This window comes from Pleurodeles waltl, chromosome 5 (genome assembly GCF_031143425.1).
Source record: "Pleurodeles waltl isolate 20211129_DDA chromosome 5, aPleWal1.hap1.20221129, whole genome shotgun sequence".
Lineage (NCBI taxonomy): Eukaryota > Metazoa > Chordata > Amphibia > Caudata > Salamandridae > Pleurodeles > Pleurodeles waltl.
Genome location: NC_090444.1, coordinates 483,623,963 through 483,639,266, shown reverse-complemented (window position 1 = coordinate 483,639,266; position 15,304 = coordinate 483,623,963).

The window sequence follows — 15,304 nt, the reverse complement described above, 5'->3', positions numbered from 1 at the left end:
TCTGCAGGACCTCTGTAGTACCTTAAGCTCTTGGGGCTGAATTTTTTTCCCAGATTTAGATTTGGTTTCCCTCAAAGGTGCTACTATATCCATTGCTTCTCTAACCCATGAGTCGAAGACTGCCACTCGCTGTCCAGGACTTCCCTCAAGTTTCTCCTGACTTCTCTCTAGAGCTGGGGTGAGATCCTCTTTTACTTTGTGGTTTCAGTTTCTGCTGGGATTGGTGGAATTCTGCTTGGGTTCTTCCATCTCCTGTATTTCACGTCATAGGGGATAAGGCTGTGATCAGTCCAAACAAATTGCCTGCACGTCCCTACTGTGTAAAGAAAATGAGATCTAATATATGGCCCCAGTATGAGTATTTGTGGTAACCCCTTGATTCCAACCAAAGCAGGACATGGAGTCCCGGAGAGTATGGGTGACATCATCTTCTCTATTCTCCAAGTGGAAATTAAAATCTCCAAAAATTACAATGTGGTTCGCAGAGGTAAGTGGTTCAATTATTTGGGCCCAATTCTCTAGGAAATTCTTCTTGGGTCCAGGTGGACGATAGACTAATAGCCTTTCAATTCTTCCGTCAAGGCTGTGTCCTTGTGGGGACATATGCAGTAGAGGGTTCCACTTGGACCATGGTCCTTCGCTTACCTCTAAAGCTTATAGGGATACCATTGGAACCCTGGGTGTTTCTGTGCATTACTCTTGGCCCTATCGTCCGGAGGTTAATTTGATAGAGGAGAGGAAGAACTGTGACTTAAAGCAGTCCTTACAGCTCGAGTATTAGGTTCAGGTCATAGTTGGATCCTCACTTGAATGGAATCTAGAGAGCTTTAAATAATCTGCCCAGAAGGTCTTTGGGATGCCGGACCCCTTATGAAGTCCTTTCCGCATCCAGATGTACGTGTCAGATCTTGATAACCCTGGCACAGTGGTGACGGGCACACCTTTTGGGTTAATGGAATGTTTTGCTGTTTTGCAGGAATTACAAGCTTCTGTGTTGAGTGCTCAAATAAAATTCCCAAACATTCTACCACTGATTGAGTGAAGGAGCAACAGGCACGTTCTGACTGGATTGCAAAATATGGGTATCTAGTCCACAAGACGATTGCCAACAAAAAATAATTCAGACTATCATACCATGCATCGGTAGCAGTCCTGGATATTCAAGGTACAAGATATGTGATTTTGCCACCTCTTGCTGGTTGTAAAAGTAAAGGTTTTGTCTCCCTACACCAGAGAAAGCTACACCATGTGCCCAGTCGTATACAGTAGGCCACTGGGGCTCCTAAGTAGGCACCTGTCTCATCTCACTACTCTGCATGAGATCCCTCTATAAGAATTAAGAAACACAAGCTGGGGAATACAGATGCTGATTTTACATTTGTCCTGTTACCACTACTACTACAGGACATGCTCCGGATCCGAGTTTACAGTCTTCAACTGCTGTTTCCAATAATGAAATTGTGTATTGCAAACCACCCTCGGAAGTGACTTGCAATCCCCCTTCACAAAGCGAGGTCCCTGTTTTTGCACAAACTGCCTCTGGTTGCTTTATTGATGATTTTTCTTCAAATTCTTCACACATGTCTGAGCATGGAGAATGTGCCTTATTTGCTTCCTTATTCCCCCTTGGTCCTACATTTGGATTGCTGTTGCTCTGATTTTCCTCTTTATTTGGACTGGGTTTGTCACACAATTTTTCTTGATTTTAAATGGACATTGAATTTGAGAACACACTGCTCTTGAACTGGTAGCCGAGGTGTTTAAGCCTCTTCTTCCTCATGTATGGTGCAAAGAGACCTGTCCCTTGTGAACACTCCTACCTCTGATGAATGGGATTGGAGGATGATGAGAAGGATGTTGTCTAAATTAGAAAGGTATTCTGTATTTGAAACTGAATATTTGTATTAGAATTCTGCTAGTTAAAGTGAAACGTTTTGAAACCATCATTATGTTCACCATTATTTACACAGGGCTAGTTCTTCACATGTCGTTTTTAATAACAAACAATGGGAACATTGCTCAACACCACCAGTAGACAGTTCCAGAACAAACATGAGGAAGTGTGCATACAGTTCAGGACATAATCTCCTGAATTACCCATTTACCAGCAAAGAAAAACATACTTACACAAACAAAATTGATTTATTTGGATTAATTTATTACGGAATTAACCCTACAGGGTTATGAGAACTGAAAAAATAATATTAATTTGAAGTCAATTTTGGGAGCATGTAATTGGCATGTACAGGGTACATGTGTTCCATGTAGAGGCTGCCTAATACCAAGGCAAAGACTTTCCTGAACATACCAGTGCAGCAAACAACATGCATGGGTGTGGCTAAAATTAAAGACTTGACTATGCCTAGCATTCCCTCTATTGCATGTTTTTGAAATTGGCAACACTTTGCAAACTAGTCTGAAGATTAATTAAATGGCATTATACAGAGTGGTGCATATAACTCTTCACTTTTAGGTACAAACCAAAGGTCAGTGTGGCCAGTCATTGTTGTCATGAACATTTTTTTAAATCCACTTTTCCGATACTTGCAGTCACAACAATCATGGGTAGTGACCACTTAGTGTGTGGGCAAATTGTGCCAACGGTGGTCACAACATTCAACATGAACTGCAGTGAAAGTTCTCCTATCTGATTATATGGATTTAAAGGACATTTAAAGGACATCTTTCATCAGAAATTCTTCTTATGTGCCACATGCAATGAGATTTGGAAACTTTCTCAGCCAGACACTGCTGACCGATTGAGGCAGATTGATAGCAAAAATTTAGAACAAGCTTTAGCTGTTGCGGACAATGGTATGACTACTCTGTCAACTCAAATTTATTCTTTGAATAATATTATGTCAGCTGCATTGAAAATTATAAAAAATTATGGTGGTCATTATAACATTGTCGGTCTATTCTGAAGACCACCATGGTGACGGCTGCCAACCGACCACTGCAGAGGCGGTAATCTGCCCACCAGAAAATGACACACAAACACAAAACCGACAGAAACCAGTCACAACCACAAGTCCGCCAGACCCAACAAAGACGGAAAACTGTCAGACTCACCACCCTCACCGCTACACCAGAAAAATACCACCCTCCAAATTATGACCCACGAATCGCCACAGCGGACATTCAATGGTGGTCAAACATTGGCGGTGCACACTGCCACTGCAGAATTGGACACCCGAAACCTCTTCAAGCCAACATTGGCCAGAACAAAAAACCCACACCTGACACAAATACACACACCCCACACACCCACCAACAGCACTATAAAACACATCCCCACATAACCTACAATCCTTTGCAAACACGAATAGACCGCTACACCTTGCCAGCCCAATCCCATAGAGAACTGCGCACACACACCACAACTACCAATTCATCCGTCATGCATTACAAACCACGCACAAACCACGCAAACCAAACACTAAACACCCTCTGCACAACACACACAACAGGCATGTCCCCACAAAAGCTCCCCTGTTTCACTGATGAGGAGTTGCGGGTGATGGTGGAAAAAATCGTCAGGGTAGAGCCACAACTGTTTGGTGCACAGGTCCAGTAGATCTCCATTGCCAAGAGGATGGAGCTATGGTGGAGGATCGTGGCCATGGTGAACTCCGTGGAACAATATCCATGCACAAGGGACAACATTCGCAAGAGGTGGATCGACGTACAGAGGAAGGTACATCCCATTGCATCAAGGCACCAGCGTGCCATCATGAGGACTGGCAGTGGACCCCTTCCTCCCCCACAGTTGACAGCGTGGGAGGAACAAGTCTTGGCAATCCTGCATCCTGAGGGCCTAACTGGAGTCTCTGGAGGGCTAGACACTCATAAGTCACCATTACTACCTTACCTCCACCGATACATGCATGGCAAGTCACCCCCTCACCCCGACTCCCTATACCCCAGTCCATCCCACACAGTGCACCACCCCAATAACCACACCTAAATATCTACCCCTGAATGCCCTACCCACTGCAAGCATGTCCCTCCCAGCACTGCATGCTCATCCACCAGCAATGCATGGAAAGCATGTAGAACTACCAATCCCACAATCCATCACCATACACTAACAAAGGTTGGAGGACAACACCAAACTCATAGGGAAAGCTAGAAATGCGGATTATGTGACAGACAATGACCCTGACATTACATTTACATCCCCACAGGTGCCCCAGCCAATGTCAGCGGCGAGCAGGAATCTCGGCAACCCAGTCCTCCACCAGTAGATGCCCTCAGTGATGATAGCAACTCTGGATGTCCCGAGCTGAATGAACTTCCTGGCCCATCAGGGACCACTGGTCCGTCAGCTGCCACATCCCACAGCCAGTCCACCACAGGCCCACCCCACTCCGACTCCAACACCACAGGTGCCACTTAACGTCCCCAGACCACTGTCCACAGGACACATTTACAGGGACCTGAGTTGACCCCACAGAGGCAAGACAATGAAGGTCCTGGTGTAAGTGGGAGTGGGCACACTGTTCAATGGACACAGGGGGCCAGGGACAGTGGGAGGTCAGCTGTGCACCAGGGGAAGGCCAGGCCCAGGAAACCGACTGCCCAGAAGACAGTAACACTTGTCCCAGGGGCATACCAAAATCCCCAGACAGGTGGACCAGGTGATCACCATCATGCAGGAGAACCAGCGGCTGCAGGTGGTATACCACCAGGAGGTCATGCAGCAGTTGCAGGGCCTATATGCCAACATAGCATCCATTGTAGGGGAACTGGTTGACATGACCAACACCATGCAGGAGAACAGAGCACACCAGCAACCCACTTGCACTAGCCAGTCCACTCAACAGCCATCAGCATCTGCTGCAGCTAGGGACAGGAGGACCTACCACAGGACCTGCAGGCCACCAGCACCGCTCCCCCTGCAGAAGGTGAACCACCCCGCAAACATTCCCAGTGACCCAGACAGACACCAGAGACTGTTGGCAAGACCAAGAACACCACCAGGAAATGAGCCTCTCCAGAATATCTGCTTGTGTGCCACCGGGTCACCTTGTTCACTTTGGACTGCCATTGCTCCTCTTCCTACGGCCCCATGCACACTGGCCCTGTGCTTCAAACAAACAGGGCCACTACTCTGAACATTTCTTCAAGCATCACCCCCCTCTATTGCACCATCCCTTCATTATTGTCACTTCAATAAACACCCTTGAGCACTACTGGAGTTTTAATGCATTATCAGACAGAAATGTGCAATGTATTTGTTAGATTTGGCATCACTGGCATGCTCTCCCCTAACCTTTTGCCTCTACGTCCCAGGTTGTTCCTGTGTGCGGAACTCTGTTTTTGCTGTTTTGTTTGCTCTGGAAACTTTACCACTGCTGACCAGTGCTAAAGTGTAAGTGTTCCCTGTATAAATAATAAGTGTATATTGCTTTATCCATGATTGGCATATTTGATTTACTAGTAAGCCCCTAGAAAAGTGCACTAGAGGTGCCCAAAGCTTGTTACAAAACCTGCAGCTTCTTCCAACTGGAGGCATCCATTTTGCACCTTCAGCTGGGGTTTAGTGGGCTCCTGCCCCCGCCCCGGACACTTTAGCGACTCTTGGACTTAGTCCCCTTCCTTTGCAGGTCTTCAGGTCCAGGAATCCGTCTTTGTGGTCCTTGCAAAATCCTTTATCACGACTGTGTTTTGGGGGAAATAGTAGTACTTTACTCCTACTTTCCAGGGACTTGAGGTGGGGTCTCCTTTATACCCTTGGTGTTTTCTCACACTCCCAGTGACCCTCTACACACTACACTTACCTAGTGGTGCATTCGTGGTTCGCATTCCACTTTCTTAGTATATGGTTTGTGTTGTCCCTAGGCCCATTGCATCCTATTGTGTTTTACAGTGTTTGCACTCCTTTCTGACTGTTTTATTTACCTGATTTGGCCAGTAGTGTATATTTTGTGGATGTTACTTACCTCCTAAGGGAGTATATCCTCTGAGATATTTTTGGCACACTGTCACTAAAATAAAGTACCTTTATTTTTAGTAACTATGATTATTGTCTTTCTTATGATATAGTACCTATATGATATAAGTGGTATTGCATGAGCTTTCCATGTCTCCTAGCTCAGCCTTGGATGCTCTGCTATAGCTACCTCTATCAGCCTAAGCTACTATAACACTACTATACTCTACTAATAAGGGATAACTGACCTGGCACAAGGTGTATGTACCATCGGTTCCCACTACTAGCCAGGCAAGCCTCCTACCTTGGTGGTGCAGCGGTGGGATAAGTACTTGTAACTGCTTTACCAATTTGTCATTGGTGCTTTTCATAAGAAAACCATATTCTAAATACTTAAAAATATACACAAGTAAACTTAACAGTCTTACTTTCACTGTAAAAACTTTCTAAAAAGTTTCAAAAAAATTTGAAAAGGTTTTTTTCTCTCTGTTCTTGAAAGCTCTAAACTTTTTCTCTCCACCCTACCCTCTTTCTTTTCACCATGTCTGTGGCAGAGGCCACTCCCAAAGTTGTGAAGACAACTTATGACAATCTAAACTTTAAAATTTGGAGGGGTCTCTGTATAGAAAGACGTTTGGGGATTGGTAAGAACCCTACTAAGGATCTCCTTCTTAACCTTCTCCTTGAAAGTGACCAGAGTAAGCCAGGTCAAACCCAGGATCAGGAGATAGAGGAGGGGTTACCTAGATAGATTTAGGGGAGGGTCCTGAGAACTCTGGGGAAGGTACTTTCAAAGACCTTTCACTTATAAGGCTACCTAGTGAAGTTGGTAGTGGGATGGGGGCCAAACAACATTAGGATACATTTCACTCCAAAAGGCCAGGTCACTAGGGTTCAGGTAGTCAGAGAAAGGTCCACTTCTGCACATTCTCACAATACCTCTGTATCAGAGAATTCCCAAATCTCCCACCCTGAGGATAACACCCTAGACAGGGAACTCAGAAAGCCAAGGTTGGAAGAGGCCAGACTGAGGCTAAGGCAGCAACAGTTGGCCTTAGACAGGGAATCCCTAGATGTAGAGAGAGAAAGACGGAAGTTGGGGTTAGTTCTCCATGCTGGCTGCAACAGCAGCAATCTTGATAGTCATCCTGTTAAAGAGACAGATTCAAGAAACCTGCATAAGTTTGTCCCCCAATACAAAGAGGGGGATGACATAAACAAGTGGTTTTCTGCACTTGAGAGGGCCTCTATGGTACAGTTGGTCCCTCAAAGGCAGTGGGCTGCTATATTGTGGCGGCTACACTGCTATATATATTATGTAGAGCGACCCTTGACCCAAGGAGCGACCCTTGACCCAAGGGTAGGTCGCTCCCCCTGCAGCTGCAGCTCCACCAGCCCAGGCTCCTGAAACCTCCAAGCAAGTCCTGCGAAACCACAGTAAGAACTCCCCCCGCCCAGCCCCTCGCCCTGCCCCGCGCTACTCACCTCCTCTCCTGCTTCTTTCTTAATGTTTGATCTTCCTCTGTGCTCTCCATCTGTATTCTTCATCTGTGTTCTTCTTTCTTCCCTGCACCCCGTCCTGCGTGATCTTTCTTCTGTCTTCATCTGTGTTCTTCTTCTGTGCTCTTCTTTCTTCCCTGCACCCCGTCCTGCGTGTTCTCTTTTCTTCTTTGTCCTTCTTCTGTGTTCTTAATCTGTAGTCTTCATCTGTGCTCTTCTTCTGTGCTCTTCTATGTATTTCATCTGTGTTTCTTCCTTCTCTTCTGCACCGCGAACTGCGTGTGCTTTCTTCTTTCTTCATCTGTGTTCTTCATCTGTGTTCTTCGTATCCTCTGCTTCTCAGGTCTCTCCTCTTCTGCCTGACTCCTCTTCCTTGACTCTCCGCTCCTCTTCTTCTTTACCTTTCTTCTTGGCTCTTCTCTCTTCTGCTCTTCTGCTCCCGGCTCCTGGATCCTCTTCTTCTTTACCTTCTTCTTGGCTCTTCTCTCTTCGGTTCTTCTGCTCCCGGCTCCTCTTCTTCTTTACCTTCTTCTTGGCTCTTCTCTCTTCGGTTCTTCTGCTCCTGGCTCCTCTTCTTCTTTACCTTCTTCTTGGCTCTTCTCTCTTCGGTTCTTCTACCCCTGACTCTTCTCTCTGACCTTCCTCACTCCCCTCCACCTCTGTAACCCCCCCTCCCCTATCTTCCTATCTTTCTTCCTTACTCCCCGCCACCTTTAACCCCCCATCTTCCTATCTTTCTTCCTTACTCCCCGCTACCTTTACCCCATCCCCTATCTTCTCTCCCCTCCCCTCTACCTGTCCCCCCCACCCTCTGCTTTCCCGCCACCACCTCCTGCTCGCCCTGCCCCCCCTGCTCCCATTCGTCACCCCCCGCCGACCCCTCCTCCCCCCCCTTCTCCCTCTTATGGCAGCCGCTACGCGGCTGCGCCGAAGGCGCGCCAAAGGGAAGCCTGTCTGCGCCCGTCCGCGCCTGGACCGTGCCCAGTGCCACAACCCCTGGCCCCCAGCACTCCCAAACCCCGCAGCACCGCTACGACCCCATCACCCTCCACGCCCTCAACCCGGGGCGCTCCAGCACTTGCTTCCAAGCCAACCCGAAACGTACCCACGGACCCTTCGTTTGTCGCACCTGCAAACTCACCTTCCACCGCGAAACTACCACGCCCGCCAGCCCACGCGCAAACAACCACCTCAAATGCATCCTGATCAACACACGCTCCGTCCACAAGCACGCCGCTGAACTATGGGATCTCCTGGACTCCACCGCACCGGACGTCGCCTTCATCACTGAGACCTGGATGAACGCCTCCTCAGCCTCCGACATCGCCATAGCCATCCCCGACGGCTACAAGATTTCCAGGAGAGACCGCACCAACCAAGTAGGTGGAGGAATTGCCATCGTCTTCAAGGACTCCATCAACGTCACCACCTCCACCGAAGACACCCCCCTTGCCGCCGAACACCTGCACTTCCAGATCCACACAGACCCCAGGACCACCCTCAGAGGAACTCTCATCTACCGACCCCCTGGACCACGCGCCCTCTTCAGCGACTCTATCACTGACTTCATCTCCCCGCACGCCCTTGCCTCACCGGACTACATCCTCCTCGGTGACCTCAACTTCCACCTGGAACAGAACAACGACCCCAACACCACCGCCCTGCTCGCCAACCTCGGTCTCATGCAACTGGTGAACACCCCCACCCACATCGCCGGACACACGCTCGACCCCATCTTCTCCGCCAGCAACCACGTATCCTTCAGCCACTCCTCCGCTATACACTGGACCGACCACAGATTTGTCCACTTCACCTTCCGACGCGAGACTCGCCACCTCCGCACACAACCCATCCCAAGCCGACAGTGGAACAAAATCCCCGAGGAACAGCTTCTCTCCACTCTCAGCGACAACCAACCCACCTTCTCCTCCGATCCCACGACGCAGCCCTCAGCCTCACGAATTGGATCACCAACTGCGCAGACAACCTCGCTCCCCTCAGACGCCTCCCAAGACAGACCAACACCAAAAAACCTCTCTGGTTCACGGACACCCTTAAGGAATCAAAGAAAACCTGCTGCACCCTCGAGAAAGCCTGGCGCAAGGACCACACCACAGATAACATGACTGCCCTCAAGAACGCTACCCACGAACACCACCAACTGATCCGCGCCGCCAAAAGAAATTCCTTCACAGACAGACTGGACAAAAACAGCCACAACAGCAGAGAACTCTTCAACATCGTCAAAGAGCTCTCCAACCCTAACGCCAACGCCAACGCCATCATGCCCTCACAAGACCTCTGCAACTCCCTCGCCACCTTCTTCCATCGTAAGATCACCGACCTACACAACAGCTTCGGACACCAGACCCAGCCAACCACCACAGAACCTATAACCCCAGCCATCACCCTCTACGCCTGGACTCACATCAACACGGAAGAGACCAAAGCAACCATGAACTCCATCCACTCCGGTGCCCCCTCGGACCCCTGCCCACACTTCATCTTCAACAAAGCCGACGACATCATCGCCCCGCACCTCCAGACCATCATCAACAGCTCGTTTTCTTCTGCTACCTTCCCCGAGAGCTGGAAACACGCTGAAATCAACGCCCTACTGAAGAAACCTACAGCGGACCCAAGCGACCTGAAGAACTTCCGCCCCATCTCACTCCTCCCCTTCCCGGCCAAAGTCATAGAGAAGACCGTCAACAAGCAACTTACCAACTTCCTTGAAGACAACAACCTACTCGACCCCTCTCAGTCCGGATTCCAAGCCAATCACAGCACAGAAACCGCCCTCATCTCAGTCACAGACGACATCAGAACCCTGATGGACAACGGAGAAACAGTCGCCCTCATCCTCCTCGACCTCTCGGCTGCCTTCGACACCGTCTGCCACTGCACCCTAATAACCCGCCTCTGCTCCATCGGGATCCAAGGACAGGCTCTGGACTGGATCACCTCCTTCCTCTCCAACCGCTCACAAAGAGTCTACCTCCCACCTTTCCGCTCAGACCCCACTGAGATCATCTGCGGCGTCCCACAAGGCTCCTCGCTGAGCCCGACTCACTTCAATGTCTACATGAGCCCCCTCGCCGACATCGTACGCAAACACAGCATCATCATCACCTCCTACTCCGACGACACTCAGCTGATACTTTCCCTCACCAAGGACCCCACCAGCGCCAAGACCAACCTGCAAGATGGAATGAAAGACGTCGCAGACTGGATGAAACTCACCCATCTGAAACTGAACTCAGACAAAATGGAAGTCCTCATCCTCAGAAACACTCTGACCGCCTGGGACGACTCCTGGTGGCCCACGGCCCTTGGCACCGCACCGACCCCCTCAGACCACGCACGCAACCACGGATTCATCCTGGACCCACTTCTCACCATGACCAAACAAGTCAACGCCGTATCATCCTGCTGCTTCCTCACCCTCCGCATGCTCCAAAAGATCTTCCGTTGGATCCCCGCCGACACCAGAAAGACCGTGACCAACACCCTCGTCACGAGCCGCCTCGACTACGGTAACACCCTATACGCAGGAACCACCGCTAAACTCCAGAAACGTCTGCAGAGAATTCAAAACGCCTCCGCCCGCCTCATCCTCGACATACACCGCAACAGCCACATCTCCGCCCACCTGAGACACCTGCACTGGCTTCCCGTCAACAAAAGGATCACCTTCCGTCTCCTCACCCACGCACACAAAGCCCTCCACAACAAGGGACCTGAATACCTCAACCGCCGCCTCAGTTTCTACACACCCACCCGTCATCTTCGCTCCGCCAACCTCGCTCTCGCCGCAGTCCCCCGCATCCGCCGCACCACGGCGGGTGGGAGGTCCTTCTCCTACCTGGTGGCCAAGACATGGAACTCCCTCCCCACCATCCTCAGAACCACCCAGGACCACTCCGCATTCCGGAGACAACTCAAGACCTGGCTCTTCGAGCAGCAGTAACCCCTTCTCCCTAGCGCCTTGAGACCCGCACGGGTGAGTAGCGCGCTTTATAAATGTTTATGATTTGATTTGATTTGATTTGATTTGATTTGATTTATCTTTCACTGGCAAAAGGTAGGGGCAGACACCTTACTGTCTGGGAGAGTGATGCCAACAATTACAGAGTTTTGAAGGATGCACTCTTAGATGGATTTAGCTTAACCACTGAACAATACGGGATAAAGTTCAGAGATACCAGAAAAGAGTCTTCTCAAGACTGGACAGACTTTGTAGACTGTTTAGTGAAGGCCTTGGATGGATGGTTACATGGCAGTAAGGTGACACACTATAAAAGCCTGTATAATCTAATTTTGAGAGAGCTTATCTTGAATAATTGTGTGTCAGACTTGTTACATCAGTACTTGGTAGACTCTGATCAGACAAGTGGGTCAGAACAAGAGTGAGCAGAAAAGCTCATACAGGGGGTGACAAGGATGGCAAGAAGAAGGATGGTAAGTCTCATGACAAGGATGGAGACAAAGACAACAAGAATTCAGAGTCTTCATCAGGCCCACAAAAATCCTCTGGGGGAGGTGGGTCCAAATCCTCTTCTCACAATCAAAAGAAGCCATGGTGTTATTTATGTAAAAGTAAAGGCCATTGGGCAAGTGATACCACTTTCCCAAAGAAAAACACCAAGGCTCCCACCACCACAACCCCAACTGCGTCTACTAGTGCCCCTAGTAATAGCAGTGGTGGTGGGAAGAACACTACAAATAGCCAGACAAAGGGTGTAGCTGGGCTCACCATTGATAATGTAGTAGGGGTTGGTCTAGTTGGGGAGACCACAGAGGCTGTTTTAGTCTCTGATGGTGGTATTGATTTTGCCACCTTAGTTGCTTGTCCCCTTAATATGGGTAAGTACAAGCAACTACCCCTCATAAATGGTGTTGAGGTTGAGGCCTACAGGGACACAGGAGCCAGTGTCACCATAGTGATAGAGAAACTGGTTGCCCCTGAAAAACACCTACTTGGTCAGCAGTACCAAGTGAATGATTCTCATAACAACACTCTTAGCCACCCCATGACTGTTGTGAATCTCATCTGGGGGGTTACTGGCCCAAAGAAAAAGCCACTGATTTACCTGTAGACTGCTTATTAGGAAATGACTTGGAAACATCAGCTTGGGCTGAAGTGGAGTTGGAGGCTCATGTAGCAGTGCTGGGCATTCCAGTGCATATCTTTGCTCTCACAAGGGGTCAGGCCCAGAAGCAAGGAGGGCAGGGAAACTTGGATCCTGGAAAAATGGACCAAGTGTTCCCAAAAGCTAGGGGTAGAAAGGGTAAACCCTTGCCCACTATCCCTCCCTCTCCAAAAGATTCCCTTTTTGAGGAAGAGGAATCCTCTCCTTGTGCAAAACCAACACCAGAGGATCTGGCAGCTGATACTGCTGAGCTTTTGGGTGCAGGGAGGCCTGCTAGGGAAGAGCTGAGTGTGGCACAGCAGACCTGTCCCACACTAGAGGGTCTAAGACAGCAAGCTGTCAAACAGCAAAATGGGGATGTCACTGATACCCACAAAGCTTATAGGTAACACCACCTTCTCTATACTGAGGCAAGGGACCCTAAACCTGGAGCTGCCAGGACATTGGTCATCCCTTTGCAGTATAGGGAGTTTCCTATGACCTTGGGTCATGACATTCCTTTGGCTGGGCATTTGGGCCAAAGTAAAAAATGGGACAGACTTGTACCATTGTTTCAATGGCCTCATATGTCAGAGGACACGAAGGAGTTCTGTCGCTCTTGTGTGACCTGCCAAGCCAGTGGGAAGACTGGTGGCACACTTAAGGCCCCCTTAATTCCACTTCCAGTGGTTGGGGTGCCCTTTGAGAGGGTAGGGGTTGACATTGTTGGCCCCCTTGACCCTCTAACAGCTTCAGGAAACAGAGTCCTCCTAGTAGTAGTGTACAATGCCACTAGGTATCCTGAAGCTATACCCTTAAGGACCACTACAGCTCCTGCAGTGGCAAAGGCCCTCCTGGGAATCTTCTCCAGAGGGGGTTTCCCTAAGGAAGTGGTATCAGACAGAGGTAGTAACTTCATGTCTGCATATCTCAAAGCAATGTGGAAGGAGTGTGGAGTTACCTACAAGTTAACCACCCCTTATCATCCACAGACAAATGGATTGGTTGAGAGATTTAACAAAACTCTCAAAGGCATGATCGTGGGACTCCCTGAAATACTCAGGAGGAGAGGGGATGTTCTGTTGCTATGCCTCCTTTTTGCTTATAGGGAGGTACCCCAGAAAGGAGTGGGCTACAGCCCCTTTGAACTCCTTTTTGGCCACCCTGTAAGAGGTCCCCTTGATCTTGTGAAGGAGAATTGGGAACACCCTTTAAAACTCCCAAACAAGACATTGTGGACTATGTGCTTGGCCTCTGATCAAGGATGGCTGAGTACATGAAAACGGCAAGTAAAAACCTTCAGGCCAGCCAAGAGATCCAAAAGCAATGGCATGACCAGAAGGCTGTCCTCACTCATTTCCAACCAGGACAGGAGGTGTGGGTATTGGAGCCTGTGGCACCAAGAGCACTCCAGGACAAATGGAGTGGACCCCATCTCATTGTGGAAAAGAAAGGTGAGGTCACCTATTTGGTGGACCTGGGCACTGCCAGAAGCCCACTTAGGGTGCTTCATGTCAATCGCCTTAAACCTTACTATGACAGGGTTGACTTAACCCTGCTCATGGCCACAGATGAGGGGCAGGAGGAAGAGAGTGACCCTCTCCCTGACCTCTTCTCCACCACTGAAGCTGATGGCTTAGTGGAGGGAGTCGTATGAGCAGATTGCCTTACTGCTGAGCAGAAGGACAATTGCATAAATCTCCTTGGATAATTCTCTGACCTCTTCTCACTAGTTCCAGGGACAACTACCTGGTGTGAGCACACAATTGACAGTGGAGACAGTTTACCTGTCAAAAGTAAAGTTTATAGACACCCTGACCATGTCAGAGACTGTATCAAACAAGAGGTACAGAAAATGTTGGACCTTGGAGTGATTGAGCCCTCTAAAAGCCCCTGGGCCAGCCCAGTGGTGTTTGTCCCCAAACCTCATAGTAAAGAAGGAAAAAGGAAATGTGGTTTTGTGTGGACTATAGGTGTCTCAATCAATTAACAAAAACTGATGCTCACCCTATACCCAGAGCAGATGAGCTAATAGATACACTGGCTTCTGCCAAGTATCTAAGCACTTTTGATTTAACTCAGGGTATTGGCAGATTAAGTTATCAGAAGATGCTAAACCAAAAACAACATTTTTGACCATAGGAGGGCATTATCAATTCACAGTTATGCCTTTTAATTGAAAAATGCACCTGCCACTTTTCAGAGGTTGGTGAATGCAGTCCTCCCAGGATTGGAAGCCTTTAGTGCAGCACATCTAGATGATATTGCTGTCTTTAGCCTCACCTGGGATGATCACCTGGTCCACCTGTGGAAAGTTTTGGAGGCTCTGCAAATGAAAGGCCTCACAATCAAGGCCTCAAAGAGCCAGATATAGCAGGGGGAAATGGTTTATCTGGGCCACCTGGTAGGTGGAGAACAGATTGCACCACTGCAGAGGAAGATCCAAACCATTATGGAATGGACTCCCCCTACAACTCAGACCCAACTGAGAGCCTTCCTAGGCCTCACTGGGTACTACAGGAGGTTCATCAAGAATTATGCACTATAGCTGCCCCTCTTAATGAGCTCACATCAAAGAAGATCCCTAAAAAGGTATTATGGACAGCTAGTTGTCAAAAGGCTTTTGATGAGCTCAAACAGGCCATGTGCTCTGCACCTGTCCTCAAAAGCCCTTGTTACTCCAAAAAATTAATTGTATAAACTGATGCTTCTGAATTAGGGGTAGGGACAGTTCTAT